Raw genomic sequence first — 22,983 nt, 5'->3', positions numbered from 1 at the left:
GCGCTTGCCTAGGAAGCGCAAGGCCCTGGGTTCGGTCCCCAGCTCCGAAAAAAAGAACAAAAAAAAAAAAAAGATTGCTGTAGATGGTGGAGGCCTGACTTTGAAGTTTTAGAGGGAAGTCAAGAACCCTCAAATGATATCAGGGTCATTTGCTAGTTTGAATTCTGGCTAGATGAGGATGAAGAATCAGCTGTGATTAAGAAGAAACTAGGGTCTCTCCTGGATACAGTGGTGCATCCCTTTAATTCCAGCATTTGGGAGGCAGAGGCAGGTGGATCACTGTGAGTTCAAGGATACCCTTGTCTGCAAAGTGAGTTCCAGGACAGCCAAACCTTTTCACAGAAAAAAAAAACCTGTCTTGAAAAACAAAACAAAATAATAATGAAAGAGAGCAGTGTAATTGAGATCAAGTCTTCTGGGAAGTGTTTCTTCGAGGTGAAAGCCCTGTTCTAGAAGCAGCCAAAGTTATGCCTTGTGCTGCCTCTGAACCTGGTAGTGTAAGAGTCACCCAGGTGGTACTGGTTTTGAAGGCATGAAGGGGTCATCAAGAGGAGCTGAGGCTTGGCACTATGAGAGGCCATGGAAGGCCATTGGTGCAGGTGATAGCCCAGTAGCAGTTGATGGCCCAGGATTAAAGGGGTCATGCAGAGAAGTTGAGACTTAGCACCATGAAGAGAGCCCTGGAGAGGCTATTGGTGGAAATGCAGCCTTGTTGCAGAAGACCCCAGCATTTTGGAGATGTCAGTACCTTGCGATGATCACTGAGGACAGTAGCGGCAGTGGAGTGGAGTCAGCCTGAGCTTGGATGACAAGCCGTTGTACAAGTGAAGCTGGAAAAGTGATGCAAGCTCTTCAGAGGAGCCCAGAAGATCATGGCTGGATCCCAGACATTGGACGTGGAGTTATCCACACCGTCAGAATTTGGTTTTGCTTTGTTTGGATTGTGACAGTGCCCTGGTTCTTCCCTCTTGAAATAAGAAAGTGTTTGACTTATTTTTTTGATTTTTACAGGAGCCCACAGTTGAGAGACTTTGAACTTTTAAAGAGCTTTTGAAATTTCACAAAGACTTTGGGTTTTAAAGGAGAATGAATTTTTTAGCGGTTGAATTTTTAAAGACTGTGGGAGTTTTAAAAATTGGAATCTCTGGGGTTGGGCATTTAGCTCAGTGGTAGAGCGCTTGCCTAGGAAGCGCAAGGCCCTGGGTTCGGTCCCCAGCTCCGAAAAAAGAACCAAAATAATTGGAATCTCTTATTGGGATGTTGATATTCATGTGCAATTTTGGGATGAACAAGAAAGGAAAGGTTGTATTTAACAGTGATATCTTTGTCAAGTCAACCAGGGATTGATTGTCCTGGATAGTTTTATGTCATGCTGATACTAACTGCCTCAGTTTCCCACATGCTGGAGTTAAAGGTGTGTACCACCATGTGTGAACCCATCTTCCCCTCGTTCCACTTGTCCTCTTTATCACTGAAGATTTTTTAAAAAGAGATTTATTTATTTAATGTATATGAACATGCTGTTGCTGGCACACCAGAAGAGGGCATCGGATCCCATTACAGATGGCTGTGAGCTACCATGCGGTTGCTGGGATTCGAACTCAGGACCTCTGGAAGAGCAGTCAGTGCTCTTAACCACTGAGCCATCTCTCCAGCCCTCATAGAAGGTCTCGATAAAAGAAGTGAGAAGTTTGAAAGATATCTCTTCTCGAGAGTCCTTCTTCCAAACAAATCAGTTCATAGCTTTTAAAAACACTAGCACTCCTCAACCACTCTGGTGACAGAGGCAGGCAGATCTCTGAGTTTGAGGCCATTCTGGTCTACAGAGTAAGTTCTAGAACAGCCAGAGCTACACAGAGAAACCTTGTTTCAAAAAAAAAAAATTCTACTTTTTATTTTTGTATGTGTATCTATGCATTGTGTGTGTGTGTGTGTGTGTGTGTTTGTGTGTTTGTGTGTGCCTTCTACCTTGTTTGAGACTCAGTCCTATCACTGCTGTGTAAGCTAGAAACTTAAAGGTTTCTCCAGTCTCTGCTTCCCATCCCATCTCACCATATGAACACTATAGCATCCAGCTTCATGTAGGATCTGGGCACTCAAACTTAGGTCCTGTGCTGGTTTGAATGAAAACAACCCCCTCAGCTCATCCGTTTGGATGCTAATTCCTTAGTTGGTGAACTGTTTGGGAAGGACTATAAGGCGTGGCGTTGTTGGAGGAGGTGTGTCTGTGGGGGAGGGATTTAAGAGTTCGAAAGCTCACACCATGCCCAGTGTTTCTCTCTGCCTCCTGCTTGCTGATGAGGATGTGAAGCTCTCAGCTTCTGCTCCCAACATTCCCGTCTGCTCGCTGCCATGATGATCATGGACCAACCCTCTGAACCGCTAAGCAAGCTCCCAATTAAATGCTCCCTTTCATAAATTGCCTTGGTCCTGGTGTCCCTCACAGCAATAGAACGGTGACTAAGACAGGTCCTCAGACTCGCACAGCAAACACTACCCACTGAGCTGTCCCTTTAGCTCATTGCCCTTAAACATGGCTTCACTCGGGTTCTCTAAACCCAAGCGTCACCCAGCCAGATTCTTTACTAGACTATGCCATTTCTCTTGGTATTCTGGTTTCCTCAGCTCCACCAGAGTGGTCCATCAAATTCTGCTCACAGTACTCCAGGACTTCTTTAGGCTACAGCTCCAGACTCTTTCACATTCCTTCTGGAGCCTGGTCAGGTTTACCACAGCAATGACTCGGGTTCCTGGTACTGATAGTTCAGTTACTTTTCACTTGATCTTAGCCAGAAGGCCGAGAAGAGATCAGTTACTTTTCTACTGCTGTAAGCAAACATCTAAGGAAACTAACTAACAGTCTGAGGATGCAGTGTGTCATGGTGGGGAAGGCACTGTGACTGACAGGAGCTGAGGTAGCCAGTCACATTGTATTCACAGTCAGGAAGCAAGAGAGAGAGAGAGAGAGAGAGAGAGAGAGAGAGAGAGAGAGAGAGAGAGAGAGAGAGAGAGAGAGAGAGAGAGAGAGAGCTCTCCCAGAGAGAGAACCCTCTCTCTGAAAGGAGCCTCTCTCTGACAGAGGAGCCTCTCTCTGACAGGATTTTCCTCTCTATCTGGCTGAGGGTTTTCTTCTCCTAACGTAAAATGGCTGGGGAAATTCTCTCTTTTTGGGGTGGAGGAAATTGGAGGATACATTGTTTCCATAGTCTGAAAGATCAGTGGGCACACAGCATCCACCGAGGGCAGAGCCATGCCTCTACCATCAGGCTACTGGGTTCCTTGGATTAAAGATTGAGTCTTCTCCCTCTGAGCAGCTTCCTATGCCTATTGAGCTGAGCACCCCTAAATCTCACCTGCAGAGCATTCCTTTCTCCCCTGCCCCCTGTCATTTTTTGGATTGTCTGCATTGTTTTTACTTTTAAGTCACGAGTTCACATGCACATCTAGATCCTCATCTTTCTAAAACATGCCACCGTCCAGCCATGTTCCCTGAGGAGAAGGGTGCTGTCTCCCCTATCACCTGACCTAGCTTGCAGGTGTCTTTAATCCCGATACCTTTGTGGCCATGAGCGGTGCAGGGCTGTGAGCAGGTCCAGTGAGGGTCGCTGAGTGACAGGGACTGCAGCTCTGCCTCATTAGGATTGGGACAGGTTAGAGATCGATGCTCTTTAAAATCAAATACTCAATGGCTGTTACTCGGACCAGCATTCGTCTGTAACCACTCAGAACACTTCTCACCCACAGTGAACCCCTGGGAAAATGAGATAGCACCACAGAGGAGGAAGAAGTAATTCATCGGTAGCTCTTTAGAGGAGCCACTGAGGCTGGACACAGCCAGTGGTCTTACTTGCTTCATGGCCATTGTTACTCTCTGTTTCTCAGATTAGGGGAAAGTAGCCCAGAGAGGGTGAGCAGGAAATGCAAGATCACACAGCAAAGGAGGAGGCAAACAAAAGGAAACAAAACAGCCCTTCCTCATTGCTGCTTCCCAGGCCTCTTGCTGAGCCCACTGATGGAGGCCTCACCACATGACCTTCCTCTCCTGTCTCATCTGATCCTTATCCATACCCATTGTTATATCTTTGTATGCATGACGGCAGGAGACAGAAGCTCTTTCAAGGCATGGGATCCGATCAGAATAGACTTGACCCTTTCTGGAAATTTGCCCACATCCCCCAAGGAACTTTCTGCCTCTCAGGGAACATTCCAGCAGGGTTATAGATTCCCAGACCCTTCAGCATGCTACCAGGGTCTCTGTGACAGGGACAGGCTAGGAGCTGGGTGTCCAACCTTCATCACCTCTATGTAGCCACCTCAGGGGCTGAGCTATGTGTAGTCCAAGCCAGACTCTGTTGACAAAGGAAAGGACTTGCATGCCACCTTGCACCTGGCTGTTTGCAGACGTGCCTGAAGCCGCCAACTGGCCTGTGCACGCCTGTACTGTTCAGTTCAACCATGGGTCCTTTGACAAACCTGCTGGCCAGGCTGGATTTGAGAAGTTGGATGCTATGCCAGTAACCAGCAAGTGAAACTCAACCAGCTCTCTCAAAAGCCACTGGGTATGCCGCCACCAGCCAGTCAGATTTTGGCCGACAGCTGCTGGGTTTGAAGCAGGTTGACTGTAATTGGCCGAGAAGCAGCAGCTTGCCCAAGCAAAATAATAAATGACGACAGCTACCGGTTCTGGAACGTCTGCTATGTGCCAGGAGCTTTTGGGCATCGCAGCTCCCCAAAGCTGGCACTGAGAGCCCTAGTTTACTCATGGCGAAGTTAGATCCAGAGAGATCAGCTCACCTGCCTGAGGTCACTCAGAAGGTATCCTGGCCAATGGACAGGTTGTATTGGGTTCCCAGATGCAACAGAACTCCTGTTCTCTCCCTCCTGCCTTAGTTTGCTCTGGACTTGGAGGTTTCCCCCCTTTCTCCCCTATAGGCTGAGCCACACCTGTGATCCGGGTACCACCTCCTTTCAGTTTCCTCCCTTGGGTCCCCAGATAGCTCTAACAGTCCACGTACAGGCTGTTGAGCTGTTCTGGTGCAGGTTTGCCTGGAGAAATGGTTCAGTAGGCACAGTGCTTGCCACACAAACCGGAGGACCTGAGTTTGATCCCTCCAGAACCCACATAAAAGTTAGGTGCAGTGGCCAATGGCTGACTGGAATCCCAGTGACCAGGAGGTGGAGACAGATGGGTCCCTGTGGCTTGCTCGTCTTGTCATTTGGTGAGCTCTGGGTTCAGTGAGAACCCTGGCTCAGAGAATACATCAGGAAGACACCCCTCTATCCATCAACCTCTATCAACACACACACACACACACACACACACACACACCACCCCACGCACACCACCAGCACTACCACCGCTTCCTCTCCTCTCATCCCCATAGCTCTATTCAAAGTACAGAGGCTAATCCAGGAAGTCTAGCCCAGAACAGAGGGTCTGTTTAGCTTAGGAAAAACAGGCAAAAAGTTAATAATGAGTCTCTAATAGGTGGCCAAAACAAAGCACCTACTGCGTGCATTTTTAGACCTTTCCCCAGGCCTGGCCTATGGTGAACTCATGAGCCACACTGAAGCCATACTGTGAGTTTGCCATTTGCCTTGGGCAAGCCACTCAACCTCTCTGAACCTCAGCTTCTTCTTCGGCTGTGAGAGGAAGCGAAGGTACCAAGGGCCTAGGGTGGAACAGGGCTGTTGTCAGCAGTCTGAAGCTTAGGCTCGCCCTCCTGTGTTTTCACTTTCTTTTTACAAGATCTTCATGGGAACCCCGGGGGCTGGTGTGAGTTCCTCTGTTCCGAGAAGAAACTTTAGTCGCTTGGCTGCTGCTGGCTGGAGACCTGGAGTGTGCATCTGGACTTGTTGCTTGGTAACCATGTAAGAGTCTTGTGCATGGGTCCTGTCTCTAGGCTGCTCCCTTTGGGTGGCAGGTCCCCTTCTTAAAGTCAGTTGACTTTAAGAACATCTCTAAGCTAAACACACAGGAGGGAAGGAAGCCAAGGCCTGGAGCAGGCACAGCCTGGCTGGGACATCTAGGGACACGGGGACCAACTCTCTACTCATATGCTGCCTGCCCACTCCTTCTGAAAGGCCCTTTCCCCAGGGGGTTTGCATGGGGCATGCGAGACAGGTGACCAGGGGCTGATGATAGATCCTCAGAGGGACAGGAGCCAGTCACTGTCTATTGATTGATGGTTGAGCAGGTCAGTTCCCAGCCAGACGCAGAGCTGAGCCAGGGCTGAGACATCTGTCAGCTGGCGCCTGATCCCTCTGAACTGGAAGCCATGGGGGAGCTGCGGGCACCTGGGGTGGGGATGCTTCTTTCCAAGAGAGAGCTGGCAACCACAGCGTGAGACTTCTGGGGACCTGGCACCTGATGCTCCAGGGCCGACTGAGCCACAGAGGAGCTGCTCAGGAGATGGTCCTGGAAGAGGGTCCTCAGAGGACCTTCCCTGGCCTTAGCTCTGAGCTGTGTCCTCCTGCCTGAGGTCCCTTTAGTACACTTGGAGGTAGGGTCTGGTGTCCTCACATTCATAGTAGGAAAAGAAACTCAGAGAGGGCAAGCCATTTGCTGGGGCCACACAGCTCAAGAGTGGCTGAATTTTTTTGAGGGGGCCAGGTCTTTTGGTCTCTTCTCTGATATTCAAAATGGGGTGTACACACAAGCACACACATCTAACTGCATATATATAGACAAATACATACCTGTGTCTATATGCATGCATACACATACATATACACAGATACATACACACATATACATATACACACAATTACAATACATGTATATATACAAAAGCACACACATATGCATATACACATACATATACACAGATACATAAACACACATACATATATACACATGCAGTTCAATATGCATATATACACAAAAGCCCACATACATTTACATACCCATACATATACATAGATGCATACACATCTATAAATACACACATACATACACATACATGTATACATGCAAAAGTACACAGACAAATGTGCCACACCCACATACACATACAAACACATACATAGTACCACACACAACTTGCCCATACCTATAACCATATGAAATTATCTTTTCTTAATAGTCCCAAACCAAAAAACAGCAACGGTGTAAAGTTTAGCCAGGCATAAATTATCTCTCTAATATAGCAAATGCATATATAATTTGCCTCCTCATTAAGAAAACATTATCCACTGCATATAGAATCTCTCCAAGGAACGCACTATACACACAGCCGTGCACAGTCACATGTTACTTAATGATGGGGAAACATTCTGAGACCCACCTTGCTAGGCCACTTCGCCGCTGTGAGAGCAACACAGGACAGCCTCATGCACATTGAGACAGTGGTGGGGTCACTGCGGGGTCCCTGTGATAGCTGAGGGTTGCAGTCAGCCACAGGGCGGTCTACACAGAGGCTCTCTGAGGTAGATCCAGTCACCATCAGCATGAGCTGGCAAACCTGAAGGACAGCCCTGTCCCCTACTGTGATAGGAGTCCTTCCATTGGGGCTGATTTCAAATAATGTCACGACTGAGCCGCCACTGGGGTGCGTTTGCTCAGCCTCTCCCAGAATTTCTCTGTTTCTGTTGAACTCAGAACCTGCGTGTTTCCAGAGCGCAACCATGTAGGGCTGGGGTGCAGCTCAGTGCAGAGAACACTTGCCTAGGCTGTGCAAAACCCCGAGCTCCAACCCCAGCACAAGAAAGCAAACTGAAGCCAACATGTAGCCTTTTGGTAGAGACCCACGATGGTGTGTAACCTATTGCCCTACTTCAGGGAGTTCCTGTCTCAGTCTCTCACCTCAGTCGCTCACCTCTCAGGCACCCACCCATCCCTCTGCTCTCTGATACTGACATTTGGGCTCTCTTTTTATCTTTTGCGGTACTCTTGCCTGCTGGATAGTCAGGTGGGCTTGGTGACAGCTCCTCTCTGGGCGGTTGTCTCCCAGTGGCAGGTCCCAGGTCTGCCACACAGCCATAGGCAAGCTAGCTTGGTCTTTATGGGAGAAAGCACCTCATGTCCTTGAAGGACTTAGTTCAGGCTCAGTGTTGGTGCCTAGCTGGGATGTCTGCCATTTCTGTGCAGTTCCCCTACGCATGGGATTGCTGTGTCTTGGGGGTCTCCCCACCTCTGTCTCGGGTTTGTCTCCGACCAGCGTTTGCTCGGAGGAGACTGACTGCTGGGACAATTGTGCTCTCTGGACCTCTGTTTGCCCCTCTGGGGAAGGGCAGGTGGCTCTCTTACAATCTGAAGTGACCAGAGATTTTGGCAAAGGCCTTGCGATTTCTCTTTAAAACTTATGAGTGTTTCAGCCTCCCCTCTGCCGCCAACCCACATTTGTTTGGATATAAAGAATAATGCATCAGGGACATAGCATCTTCCACCAAAGAGAAGCTCCTGGAAGAGGTGTCATTTCTCATTCTCTGATTGGGTCAGACAGGGAGGTGTCTGGAGTCACTGGGGATTCAGGCTCTGCAAGGTCTGGCTATTTATCCTCTGGGTGGCCTTAGGCAAGGAACGCTCTCTCGCTCTCGCTCTCTCTCTCTCTCTCTCGCTCTCACGCTCTCTCTCTCTCTCTCGCTCTCTCTCTCGCTCTCGCTCTCGCTCGCTCTCGCTCTCACTCTATCGCTTGCTTCCTTTCACTGGATCTCGCTCTCTTGCTCTCTCGCTCTCGCTCTTACTCTCTCGCTCTCTTGCTTTCTTGCTCTCTCGCTCTCTCCCCCCCTTCCTCCCCACCTTGCTTCTCCCCCTCCCCGTCCTTTTTTTTTTTTGTTGTTGTTGTTTTGGTTTGGTTTTTTTTGAGACATGGTTTGTCTTGAAGCCGTGGCTATTCTAGAACTAGCACTGTAGACCAGGCTGGCCTCGAATTTACAGAGATCCTCCTGTCTCTGCCTCCCCAGTGCTGGGATTAAGGCTTGGCAAATAGGATTTTGTTTGTTTGTTTTTCCTTTTCCATTCTTTTGATTTTTTTTTTTGAGACAATGTTTCTTTTTGTAGCCCTAGCTGTCCTGGGACTCTCTGTAGACCAAGCTGCCCTTGAACTCAGAGATTCGCCTGCCTCTGCCTCCCAAGTGCTGGGATTAAAGGGGTGTGCCACTGCCATCTGGGGAGTTGTACTTCTGAGCCTCTGGGAAATGGGAAAACACCAGGACCCTGCCGTAGAGTGACAATGGGGCGGGATGAGCGGTGGTTTTTCTGGGGTTGAAAGTGCACAGGAGCCCGGAGGACCAATGGCTGACAGCCAGTGAGATTGGTAAGGGCTGCAGGCCAGGCCAGGCCAGACAGCAAATGGCTCATTCTTTCCTCCCTGTCTACCTCTTCCCCTCCTCCTCCTCCTGGTGCTCCCTTCTCCTCCCTCTGGTGCTCCCTCCTCCTGACTCTTATCCCTCCCTCTTTGTTTTCCCTTTGTCCTCTTGCTTCTTCCGGGATGAGGTCTCCCTGTATCGCATGCTGGCCAGCCTGGAATTCAGTAGACAACTGTCCTCAAACACATGGCTATTCTCCATGTGTCCTCAGCCACGTGCTCAAGGCTCAGCCTCCTAGGTGCTGGGGTCAAAGGTGTGAATCACCGCCCTGACTCAGTTTTATTTTCTTTGTGGCATTTTATCATCTGCCGTGTTTTAGAGGGAATTGTTTGAGCCTTGTCAACCCAGCCTCAGAGACCCCTGCTTGGCTGTGGGATTATTTGGGTCATAGCAAAATCCTGGGTGGTACTTCTGAGCAAATTCTTATTTGTTTGTCTGTCTGTCTGTTTGTTTGTTTATACTTTTGAGACCCGGTGTACCTCAGGCTGGCTCTGAACTCACCCTGTAGTTAAGGATGACTCTGAACTTCTGCTGTATCTGTTCCCACCTCCCAAGACAGGGGTCACAAGTGCGTCCATGTTTACTTGGGTGCTAGGGTTGGAACGTAGGGCATTGCATGTTCCAGCGAGGGTTCTGAGCTACGTCTCCTGCATGAACGACAGATTTAAAATCGTTGTTTTACCTTTCCCTCTTTCCACGTCTCCAGTGGCCGTTTCTGGTTTGTTCTAGCTTCACCCATGCTCAGCCCTGATATCTCTCTCTCTCTCTCTCTCTCTCTCTCTCTCTCTCTCTCTCTCTCCCCCTCTCTCCCTGGCCCTTCATTTAAAGCCACCACTAATAGCTCACCAGTGCCTGCTTTGCCGTGATGCCTACTAATGGCCCAGGCAGAGAGAGCTGAGCGCGGCAGCTGCACCAGCAGGCAGAGTCTGCTCGGGAGCCTCCATATCCCTGACCTGCCTGCAGCTTGAGGTAACACAGGGTGGGCAGGGGCAGTGTGGACACCCAGAATGCAACAGGGAGTGAGTTCCGTAGAACTGAGATGGGGGCAGACCCAATCAAGCCCAGGGTGACACAGCCTGTGACCTGCAGTAACGGTGGCCACTGAGACACAGGCTGAAGTCCAGTGGAGGTCCTAGCAACCACTGGCCTGCACTGAGTCCTGTCCCTTCCCTCTTCCTCAGTTTCCTCTTTGGTAAGCCCAGGCCTACTCCAGCGATGCTGAGATTGACACTTGATATCCAAGGTTTGGCTGCTGCCCGTGGCTTCCAACCCAATGGCTGACCTGGCAAAAGGAGAAATATCACCTCAGGTTGGGGATAGGGTGTTTTGAAAGTTGGGGTACAGGGTCAGGAGCACAGAGGTCCAGCATATAGGGCTTGCTGATCAGATCAGCGTCTGCTTCCCAGCTGTTTTTCCTGAGCGGTAGCCACTGTGCTCACCTGAACCTCAGTTTCTCCAGGTGGAGGATGGGGATAGTTTCTGCCTAGAGTCCTCACATGGAATGTGGATTCTCCATGGTAGCCCCTACAGTGCTCTAAGGGTATGCAGTTCTCTCTCTCTCTCTCTCTCTCTCTCTCTCTCTCTCTCTCTCTCTCTCATTTATCTATTTCTATCTCTATCTCTCTCCCCCCTCCCCCTTCCCCTTCCCCTCCCTTTCCCTTCCAACCCTTCCCTATCCCCCTCCCCCCTTCTCCTCCCCTCTCCCTTCTCATAGCCACCCATCAGTGGATCCCCACAAGCCTCATTACTGCTGCATCTGGGAGCCACCATTGTGATCAGATTTTAAGGCACACAGATGTGTTCTGCTCTAATTCTGACTTGGGGCATTCTGGGCCAGCCAAGGGATCCGGAGCACGCAACAGGCACAGGACACCCAATGAAACTCTGGGATTCTGGGCAGAATGTGGCGTGCCATGTGTGGGTCTGTCTGGCAGTTGGCTTCATGAGGTGCAACAGTGTTCTCCAACCTGCCTCTAGAAGTCCTTAGTGGTCCCTCAAAGGCCTGTTCTCTCTGGGGTGAATTTCTAGTCTCTGTGAAGTCTGGGGATCCCCAGGACACGGCATGAATGCTAGTGACCCAGGACACTGCTTCTGGACCTTACTTTACGTGCTTAGTGTTTGAAACACCTGGCCTACAAAATGGGAGTGTTGTCAGAGTGGAGACAAACAGATAACCTTTATGTGGCCAGTTGATGGTGGCTCATGCCTTTAATCCCAGCACTTGGGAAGCAGAGGCATGTGGATCTCTGTAAGTTTGAGGCTAACCTGGTCTATAGAGTGAATTCTTGAACAGCCCTGGCTACATAGAGAAACCCTGTCTTAAAAGATACAAACAAATAAACCTATATGTAAAGTGTGTATGCATATATACACACATGTGTATATGCACACATGTATATCTGTGTGTCCACATGTGTACATGCACATATGAATGTGTATGCACATGTACTTGTGTATTTGTATAAATCTGTATATGTGTGTATTCATGTACATCCATGCTTGTGTGCATATCTATTCATGGATGTGCATATGCATGAATGTGTTTGTGTATGTGTGCGTGTATATGTGTGTGTGTGTGTGTGCATGTATGTGTGTGTGTGTGTGTGTGTGTGTGTGTGTGTGTGTGTGAAGTGGAAAGTTCGGGTTTCTTTGGAAAGTTAGTTACATCAAGTGGTGTTTTACTGGGACACATGGGTGAAAGGATGTTTTGATATAGCAAACACATGAAAGGACCCATGAAGAGGGAGTATAAATATAACTCCATAGACAGCGGGAGCATTGGTTTGGTTTGCTCCATCTCTCTACTCTTCACTAACATCACACAAGTATTGGTTTGCCTTGCATAGTGTTGTTGAACTCAACTTGTGGTAACGCTGCCATTGAGAGAAACTCACCCAAGAACTGCTCGTGAGGCTCCCGCCACAGCTTGCTGCTTCTGAGGCCTTGTCTCAGGCTGGTTGGTGGGCGAGCTTTGCAGTTCCATCAGGACTGATCTATAGTTGCTGGTCCGTGCCTGGTGTTTGCCTGTTGAAAGGACTGGACTGAAGCTGCTGGTCCATGCCTGGTGTCTGCCTTCCTGGAAGACTGGTCTTCAGCTGCTGAATCGTATTTGATGTTTGCTATGGGACTGAACTGCTGACAAAGAAGACCGAGCTTGCCCCCAGAGAACTATTGCTGAACAGGTCCACTTCCCCAGTATCCAAATAACTCTTCTCTTCCACTTCCTCTGCTGGGTGGTGGGCTAGAGGAGAGGTTGAACCCTTATTAAAAGTCGGTTACAAAAAATGCATGCCTACATAGGTGTATACATATGCATATATGTATGCACTTATGCTTATGTGCATGTTGATATATGTGTGTTTTATGGATATCTGTGTACTTGTATGTGTGTCTATGTGTGCTTGTATATGTGTACCCATACATGTACCTATGTTTGTATCTATATGTGTGTGTACCTATATGTACCTGTCTGTACATACATAGTATACGTAGGCATGTGCAGGACTGTGTATGTTATATGGTAACATGTGTGTACATGTGTATATGTGTGCATATGTTTGTGTGTGGTCTGGATAACTATTTACACACCTATGTGTATTTGAGTGTGTATCCATTTGTGTACTTACGTGTATGTGGGCATGTGTGCATGTATACTCGTGCCAGCATGTACATGTGTGTGTGTTTCTATATAAATTTGTGTGCATGTGTATGTATGTATTTCTAGGTATGTATACAGGTATATGTTTGTATGTGTGTACATGTACCAGCATGTGTGGATTGTAGATAAGGGCATGTCTGTATTTTGCATATGTGTGTTCCCTTGTTTGTTTGTGTGCATGGATGTAAGTGTGTACATGATTGTATATTCGTGTGTGTGTGTGTATGTGTGTGTGTGTGTGTGTGTGTGTGTGTGTGTGTGTGTGTGTGTGTTTGTATCTGCAGTGAATCCGTGAAGTGTAGCCTGAGACCTGGCAGGTCTCAGGTCACATTCAAAGACATTTACTGAGTGCCTGGTCCAAGCTGCCCAGATGTTATGTGACTCTCTCTGGGGAGACACAAATAGTCTGTTCCTTCTAGACAGGACACTGGTGACAGACTAGATAAACATGTCCTGTCCCCCCCACGCCCCCCTTCCCCCAAGTCTAGCTTAGAGGCTCAATATATTTGCTGGGATATCCAGAAGCATGGGTGGCCCAGAGGGACCAGTGTCAGTGAATATCTCACCCCAATGCAGGCAGCACTCTGGAAACCTCACCCCTGGGGCTCCCTGCATGCCTTGAAGGCAGTTCTGCAGGCCAGAGAGTCTCCTCTCCCCAGCCATTGTTTCTAGTTATGTTATTTAGGGAGGGACCTTGAGAATCCTGTTAACTTTAGGATCTTCCTGAGTTGCACGAGTTTCTTTAACTGTCTGAACTCTGCTTTCAATTTGGGAGCAACAACCACACAAGTGGTAGGTGGAGGAGGCAGAGGCACCAGGTACCTGGCAGAGCTGTACACAGACCCTTTAGTCCTGCCAGGCACTAAGGAAACACCACAAGCATCTTAAGAACATGAGGTCTGGCTGTGTCAGGCAAGGGGTGCAGGAGCCGGCCTTCTCTGGGCCAGCGTGTTGCCAGGGCAGGCCCTGAGGGTGGTAAGCTTCTCTGTAATTGCCTCTGCCGTTCTCACATTCAGGGGAGTGGACGTGAGCCAATTAGCAGGAGGGCCGGCTAGAAGCTGTCACTTTTCCAGCTGGCCAGCCTTGTCCCACTTCCGGAGACAGTGCGACTCTGGGTTTGCACCTTTTCTTTTCAATCAAAACACCTGGAAAGGGCACACCATTTACTCCTCACCCTGCGCCAACTTGACAGATGGGACAATCAAATCCGCTCTTCTTTCGTGGTCCCTCAAGAGCAGAACACGAAGCTGGCGGCAGTGGCCAGTGGGAACACCGGACACAGGGAAGATCGACAGTGTCTGAGGAGCCCAGAGCCGTCCCTTCTCAGCCTCTCTTTCTCTAGAGGAAGTTTGAGCCCTTCTCCTCAGTTCTATTTCTTATCAGAGCAGGGGCTTGGCCAAGACATTCTAGTTCTCTGAGCTGTCGTGCCCCATGGTAGCAAGGCTCTGAAGAGCAGAACTGCTCCTCCCCCTCACCTCAGTGCCTTCTTCCGTGTGAGCAGCTTTCTGAAGGAGCAGGTACTGGTGTGTGGATATGCCAACTTCGCTGCTGCTTCGCCCACCCCTGACATACAGTGTTTCGTCTCCACAAAGGGCTCTAATGAGAAGATGCCAATTAGTGGGACCCAGGACTGAGTGGAACTTGAAGCAATCAGACTTGGCCGCGTGCACTGCTGTGTGGGGGATGATGTTCTACACAGCAACAATTGGCCCAGGGCTTGTGGCTGTTCCTGGGGAAGGAGAGACAGCTGCAGTGCTCGCTCTGTCTCTATCTCTGTCTGTCTCTCTGTGTTTCTGCTTCTCTGTCCCTGTCTGTCTCTGTCTTTGTCTCTGTGTTCTCTGTCTCTGTCTCTGTCTCTGTCTCTCTCTGTGTGTGTGTGTGTGTGTGTGTGTGTGTGTGTGTGTGTGTGTGTCCCCTCCATGGCCTGCAGAGAGAGGAACCACCATGCAAGAGTTCAAGACTCTGCCCTGGGACAAAGATCTTGGAGTCATGTGGCCCTGAACCATCAAACTTCCTCTGTAGCTTTGAGAGTAGAGTCTGATGGCTGTCAGCCCAGGGCTCTCATCTGGATGACAGCAATAACAAAGGTCACCAGGGAGAATTGTGCTACCTCTGTCAAGCTTCTGGTATACAATGTACAGCCAGGGGAGTGGGGCTCTTGTCCCTCTGCCTACGTCATCCCAGTAGGGAAGTGACCAATGTTTAATCCCAACACTGCCTGTCCTGTAAAAGCACTCTGCTTGAGTTCCAAGAAGTCTGGCTGACCTGCCTTCTTAAGGAATCTGAGTGAGGAATGTGCTGTCTCTGGAGATGGAGAAACCTGGTCCCAGCACAGCCTGTCTCCAAAGGACTCCTAAATTCAGATTTCCACAGGCTGGATGACAGTATGAGTGTGGGGGCTCAGGCTGCCTTGTTCAGTGTGTTGTGTGACCGTGAACATGTCAGTGTGTGAGAGTGTATGTGAGGGTTGTGAGAATGTAATTTGAGAATCTAGTTGCTGCTCAGGACACAATGCTTTCTATACACACACACACACACACACACACACACACACATACACACACACACACACACACACACACACACACACACACACGAGAGGTACCTACTGAGATGTTGTGTGTCTCCAGCTAACAGACTCTCAGGGGCCAGGATCTCTCACCCAGAAAGTGAGTTTACGTCAAAACAGGTATCGGTGTTGTCTTAGTTACGGTTCTATTGCTGTGAAGAGTCACCATGGCCAAGGCAACTCTTATAAAGGAAAACATTGAATTGTGGCTGGCTTACAGGTTCAGAGGTTAATTATCATCATGATAGGAAGCAAGGCGGCATCCAGGCAGACACGGTGTTGGAGGAGCTGAGAGTTCTACATCTTCATCTGCAGTGATCAGGAGACTGTATTCCACAGTTGGTTGTATATGATCTCAAAACCCACCCCCAAAGTGACACACTTTCCCCAACAAGGCCACACCTACTCCAACAAGGCCACACCTCCTACTAATAGTGCCACTCCCTATGGCCAAGCCAGTGGGAGGAGCCTGCAAGTCCTGACTGTCAGAAAGGTGGAAGGAGCCTACAGCTGGCCTTGACAACTGTTGTGGGGCCAAGACCACTAAAAACCTATTGGTTGAGCATTTAGACAGGGAACCACCAGGAGACTCATTGCTTAAGCCAAGCAGGAAACTTCTGGGCCTTGGAGGCAGCCAAGGCACACTGGCAGGGCTGAGCCTGAGAGGAGGCCCTAGGGAAGTCAGGCTGGCTAGCTTAGGCTCAAGACTTAGGTCAAGGCTTCAAGACAACTCTTGAAGGACTCCCAGACCCTCCTGGATGTCCTCACAGGGAGGATATTGAGGGAGAATCTGGAGTCCATCGACATGGGAGTCCAGCTGGTCAGCTTGCCTCCAGGATCCTACCTACCCACCCACCTCGCCCCCAGTACTGAGATTTCAGGCAGGCTACACAACCCATGCAGGCTGGGATGCTGGGGATGTGAACTCTGGGCCTCAGGCTTGAACAGCAGGTGCTTTATCTGCCAAGCCATCTCCCAGCCCCCAACACTAGTGTTTCAATGACTGCTCCTCACTGTCCCCATGACTGCTGCGTCAGGCCTCTGGCCATACTGACTTGGACACTGGAAAGGTGTTTCCTTTTGGCTCAAAGCACCAATAGTTTAAAAATCTATCTCTCTGGCTCAAACCATAGTAATGTCTCCTGCCCCTCTGAGGACGAGCCTCTTCCAGAGCTGCCAGCGTTCCTTGGCTTGGGGTTGTACAGTGCCACCTGCAGTGGCTGAACCTTCAAGCTCCCTTCTCCTCTGTGCATCTCTTGGATCTCCCACTGCCTCTATCCAAGGGCATCTGTGATGGCCCTGGGGCCCTCCAGATGGTCCAGGATATCTCCTTACCACAATGTCTTCTGCTAAATCCCACCTGCAAGGGCCCCTTCATTTTGCCCTAGAAGGTGACAATCTCAGGTTTCAGGGCCTAGGCCAGGGGCATCCTTTGAGGACCATTCTCAGCCACCACAACCAGGCACCACCATTTCCCTCTTGTAGAAGAGGTTACGTCATGTGATCAGGGTCCCAGAGAGGGGATGTGATGGTCCTGGACACAAACCTGTTCTTGTCACAAGTGTGAGCAGATGTGTGCACCTGGCATGGCCAGAGGTGAACATGGACGTACCTTCCTCCGTGGCTCTCTGCCTTGTTTTTTGAGACAGTCTCCTACTTAATCCAGAGCTTGCCAATTCGACGAGACTGGCTGGCCAGTGAGCTGAAGGGACCAGTCTGTCTCTGCCACACCCCTGACACTGCAGTCACACACCCAGCTTTTTACATGAGTTCTGGGAACTCAGGTCCTCATTCACCAAGCCATCTTCTCAGTCCCTATTTTTGTGTTATTTGCATACACATACATGCACACACCCATACATGCACACATGTACATACATGCACACACACACAAGCACACATGTACATACATGCACACACACACAAGCACACACATACACTCACGCATACATACGGAAGGCTAATTTCCACATACAGGTTCACACACATACATATATACACATGCACACATATACATGCACACACATACATTCACACATACACACACATACACACACTTACATATACAGTCATGCACACATACACTCACACATACACACATACAAGCTCACACATGTACATGCATTCATATGCACGCACATACATGATGACACAACACACATTCACACATACATACACTCACACATACAGGCTCACACACACATATACACACATGGACATGCACACAAATGGACATGCACACACATACAGACTCACACACATACATGCATACACACATACATGATGACACAACACACATATATACATACATACATACATACATACATACATACATACATACATGCACATACATACGGAGCAGGGGCAGAATGAGCAGCCTCAAGGTCTGTGGCTTGGGAGGGGGGTGCCAAGTTGTGACCTCCGCAGACTTTTCAGACCCCGGCAGTCAATGAGAGCCCATTTGGTGCCTTCCCAGCATCTCCTGCGTGAGCTGAGCAGGTACTGAGAGGCCTGCTGATAGGAGAGGCAGCGAGGAGACCCTCCTGTTCTTATTCCAAGCTTTCAAACCCAGTCAGCCTGAAGGCTAATTTCCAGCAGCTCAGCCGTTCAGCTCCATTTGTTGTGCCTGACACCGTGAAAGCTTTTGCTATCGATCCCGGGTTAGATTCACGTTTACCCCCTCCCCTCCCCGGGTCCCCTTCTCCAGCAGATTTTGGTCCAGCAATTAGGTATCAGCGGGGACAGTGTGGGGTGGCCACAGCTGCCTTTCAATTACCATCACAGTAAATACAGCTCCATCCTCACCACCGCGTCCCTGCTGCCCTCCGAGGAAGAGAGAGTGGTGGAGCTGACTCTTCTGTTCTATTTGACATTTGCTACTCCAGCGGATCGATGCCTCCCTCCGTCATCCCCGAGGGTTCCCCCAGGGCCACCTGGCCTTTCTAATTGGCTCTGGGGATGGCTGGCCCGGGAAGGGTGTGAGTGTAAGTGTCTATGTAAGGCAGGACAGAGAGGAGGGCCCTGTCCGAGGGACGAGGAACCTCCTTCTGCAGGGACTAGGGTGTGGAATCTCTTGCCTTGGAGCAACCAAGTTCACAACAGCGGCTTGTGACTCTTTCAGATGAAAGTCGTCGCCGAACAGTGGGTGAGAGAGATGCTCCGGGGGCTGAGAGAACTTACCGCTCGTTCAGAGGACTGACTGGAATTTGGTTCCAGCATCCTCATGATGGCTCCCAGCGGCTTGCAACTCCAGATCCAGAGGACTCGGTGCCCTTGTCTGGCCTCCTTAGGCCGTGCACATGCCCACACACATACATACATACATACATACATGCATAAATAGAATAAATCCCCAAAGATAAAGTTGCCACCCAAGCAGGGAGACGCACTGTGAGGGGGGCAGAGGTGTGTTCACACCCACCAGGCACACCATGGTCGATGCTGCCTAAATGGGTAGCCTACTCTTACCTTTGTGTGGTAACTGTCTCTTTATCACACTTTCTAGTTCTCGGTCATCTTTTAGAGGCAGGTGGATGGACGCAATGGGGCTCTAAGTGTGGCTTTTGCAGTCAGGAAAACTGATGCAAACTCCTGCCTCCTTTCGTGGGGAGCAGCGACCTTGGGCAGGTTGAGTGACTTCACTGAGACTCGATTCCCATCTGCATTCAAAAACACCTCTCAACTTCCTGTGAAAGGAGCGCGGAGCGTCAGAGAGCAGGGAGCAGGACCCTGGCTGATGGCAGTTGACTGATGGCGGTGATGGTGAAGAGGGCGAAGGGTCCAGTACTGTGGCAGGCGCTGGATTGTTGGTTGTTTCCCTATGGCTAATCTCTCGATGTTAGTTTATTTCCAGAACGGCTCAGATAAGGTATTCCTGCACTCAGTAGCTGCTCATTAAATATTGAACACCCGAGAAAAGGAGTCAGGCAAAAAATTGCACCTTCAAGACAGCAAAGCAGGAGGATGAAAACCACCTGGAGGGCTGGACCCTACTGTCTGTCTGGACCCCACTGTCTCTCTGTCTGGACTCCACTGCCTCTGACAGCCTCAGGCTCCACAGAGCTCTCTCTGTGCAGAAAACAAATGGAGGTGATCACGCTTGTTTAGGGGAGCTTTTCCAAACAAGGTCCTGGAGTCAGGAGGGGACTGGCCAGGTCCAAAGGAGGCCACAGAACTGGCCTCTTAGCTGACAAAGGTCACTGCCTATACCTAGGATAAGCCAGGTCTTGGTTGGATGATCTTGGAACTGGGTAGAGGCCATGCCCCAAATCACCAGGTCTGAGTGAGGAGCCAGTGTGAGCTTCTTTTCTGGGAGGAAAACAGGGAACCTGGAGATGTGGGGCGTGGGGACCCAGGCAGAAACAGGCAAGCAAGTTCTTTCTCAAGAGGATTGCTATGCCCAGTAGGGTCCTGGGTTTAGAGATCCTGGCTGACTTGGGGAACTTCCACTAGGAGAGAGACAAATCCCTTCAGATGTAATTGGTGTGTGTGTGTGTGTGTGTGTGTGTGTGTGTGTGTGTGTGTGTGTGTGTGTGTGTCGTGCTGGCCTCTAGGTACAAAGGTGAGAATCCAGTCCGCTGCTGCTGCTGAGAGAGGGCTGGCTGGTGGTGAAATGAGAAGCTTGGTTAGCTCCCCAGCACCTATGCAGTTTCCTTCGCTAGGATCCTCCCTCGGCTCTGTGTTCCCTCCCCGGGTTGGGGGCATACTGCCTGCCCGGCAGTTTGAGGTTTGAAGAGTGACTTCAGAGTCCATCCAAGGTCATCACACCTTCAGCAACTGAGTGTGACAGAGCAGTGTCCTTCCACTGCATGACATCACTCTTACCTGGAACCAGAGCTTCAGAGACACCTGCAAGACCCTCTCTGCTTGACTTAATGTCCTCTCAAGGTCCCTCCTAAGGAGAGGGACTGGGGACTATTCAATGGCCCTCCTACCACTGAGCTGGTTGTTCTGAGGGTGTGACCTATGATGGAGTAGCTGCCTGGAGCCCCCCGGTGCTGTGAGGAAACCCCCCCCATAAGTTTATGACTGGTCAAACAGGTTTTGGGTGGGGTCTTTCTTTGGTGGATGGGTGTCCTTTCTATCTAGGGTGAGTAGACATTTCTTAGAGTGTCCCCAGAAAACGTCACATGACACCGAGCTGGTTGGCATGGGAGCTAGGCGCATGTCAAACTACCTTCCCAGGAAGATCTGTTGGTCGGCGTAGCGTTTCACTGAAGCTGCCTGCTTGGGGCCACTTCAAACTGAATGAAGCCAGGCTCACAAGCTGGGAGCCTGTTCTCCAGCTCTCTGTTGAAGCAGCCACTACAAGCTTGTTCAGCTGTGAGCCCGGAGGTGCCCTCTGTGCAGGGTAAGTCAGAAGGGATGCTGGCAGGAGCAGGATGCCAAGTCTGCCCACAGGAGGTCTGGAGCCGGCTCTATTCTGGGATGAGATGGGCTCCCCAGCTGTTCTTTTCCAGCGCAGGTGACATTACACAGGCTCTTTAATTGGCAATATTAGCTACTTTGTTTAGTATCCAGCCTGTGGCTGACTCTGCAGCCTTTCACCTGAAGCAGCAGTAGCAACACTAGGAAAGGTTTTTTGAAATCAGAATGTAATTGCCTACTGAATCAGGTAAGATTGCATCCGGATGCAGGGATGAGAAACCCAACAAACAGGGCTATTTTTTGCAGCGAGCATGGAGTCAAGAATTAAGCAGTTCAGGTGCGGCAGGAAGGAGTTGCCAGGCGTGCATGCTCTTTCTGCCTTTCTCTGCCCTCCCATCCTGGGCATGTGACTTTCATCCTCTTGAGCACAAGATGGCTGCTGCACTGCTAGACATTGCCTCAGCATCCAAGGCCAGAAGAAGCAGAAGAGTAGGGACAGTATGGCTGTTAATCTGACTGAATCTGAAATTAACTCAGAGATAGGCTTCTGGGAGGGCCTCAGAGGGTTTGGGGAAGGAGCTGAAGGTTTGGTCCAGTGAGGCATCCAGGCTGTCAAACCTCTTTGGTATGAAGATAACCATTGCTGGACTGCCTATAGGCCCCTTGTAACATGCATTCATTCTGTAGGTTCTGTTTCACTATACATACCTCAGAGGCTACAGTGCCTCAGGTCCACAGTGGGCTATGATGGAGGCTGGAACTGGGCTGGTCTGAAAGACAAAGCAAAGAATGGACCGGGAGTGAAGTGGGAGCATCCTCCTCCCTTACTCTGCAGGGCAGCAAAGTGTGACTGTTAGCTAACACCCGGTGTCGGAGGTCCTTAGGGAAGGCTGTGCTCAGAAAATATTCCGATGAGTGGAAGATGAGATCCAGAGAGCATGACGGGTCTGTGAACGCAAGATAGCTGAACTACCAGAGCCTGGGTAACATGAGTCTGTGAAGGTTGGGGAGCAGGAAAGGGTTGGGGAGGGAGAGCGGGAGGGGGAAGGGAGGGAGGAAGGGAGGGGGAGGGGGAGGAGAAGACAGGGAGGAGGCAAATTGGAACAGTGAGAGGAGAAGTAAGGAAGATTTACTTCCACTGGTGCCTAAACAAAATTTATTTTTGTCTGTTTTTTTGAGTTGTTGTTTTTGTGTGGTTTTGTTTTGTTTTGTTTTTTGAGACAGAGTTTCTTCGTGTGATAGTCCTCACTGTTCTGCAGCTCACTCTGTAGACCAGGACTGGCCTTGAACTCATAAAGATCTGTCTGCCTCTGCCTCCCAAGTGCTGGGATTAAAGGCATGGGCCACTACCGCCCTGCCTGCGGCTGAGCAAACTTTTATGAGCAGGGAATGATAGGACTGGAGAGATGGTTCAGCAGTTCCGAGTACCAGCTGCTCTTGCAGAGGATCTGAGGGCCTGACAGCTCCCAATCCCCCATAACTCCATTTCCAGGAGATCCATCGCCCTCTTCTGGCCTCTACAGGCATGTGCGCTCATGCACAAGTGCGCGCATGCACATGCACACACACACACACACACACACACACATTTCCTGTCCCTCCCCAGATCTTTGGTTCATTCTGTTATTTCAACGAATACGTGTAAGCCCTTTGGGGGTCTGTGGTTGGGGGAACTGATGAGGTTCAGGCCCGGGACAGGAATGGTTTAGAGGGGAGATGGGGCCAGGTGGGGTGGTTAGGGGGAGAGGGGCTGAGGAGGTGACTCAGCTTGTTAAATGATGGCTGTGCAAGCATGGGGGTGTGCTCGATTCCCGGCACTGCATAAAAAGCTTAGGACGGTGGTGCACACCTGTAATAGTGTGGGGGAGGCAGAGACAGGTGATTGCTGCCTCACTCGATGACTGTCAGGGTCAGAGAGAGATTGCCTCAAAAACAGAGGAGGACAATGCCTGAGGAACAACATAGGAAGTCGATCTCTGGCCTCCACATGCACGCTCGTCAATTCTTATGTCCATGAATACGCATACACATTCCTCCCGCACACATGGGACCTGCAAGTGACTAGGACTTTATAGCAATC

This window comes from Rattus rattus, chromosome 1 (genome assembly GCF_011064425.1).
Source record: "Rattus rattus isolate New Zealand chromosome 1, Rrattus_CSIRO_v1, whole genome shotgun sequence".
Classification (NCBI taxonomy): Eukaryota; Metazoa; Chordata; class Mammalia; order Rodentia; family Muridae; genus Rattus; species Rattus rattus.
This window is presented reverse-complemented; position numbering follows the sequence as displayed.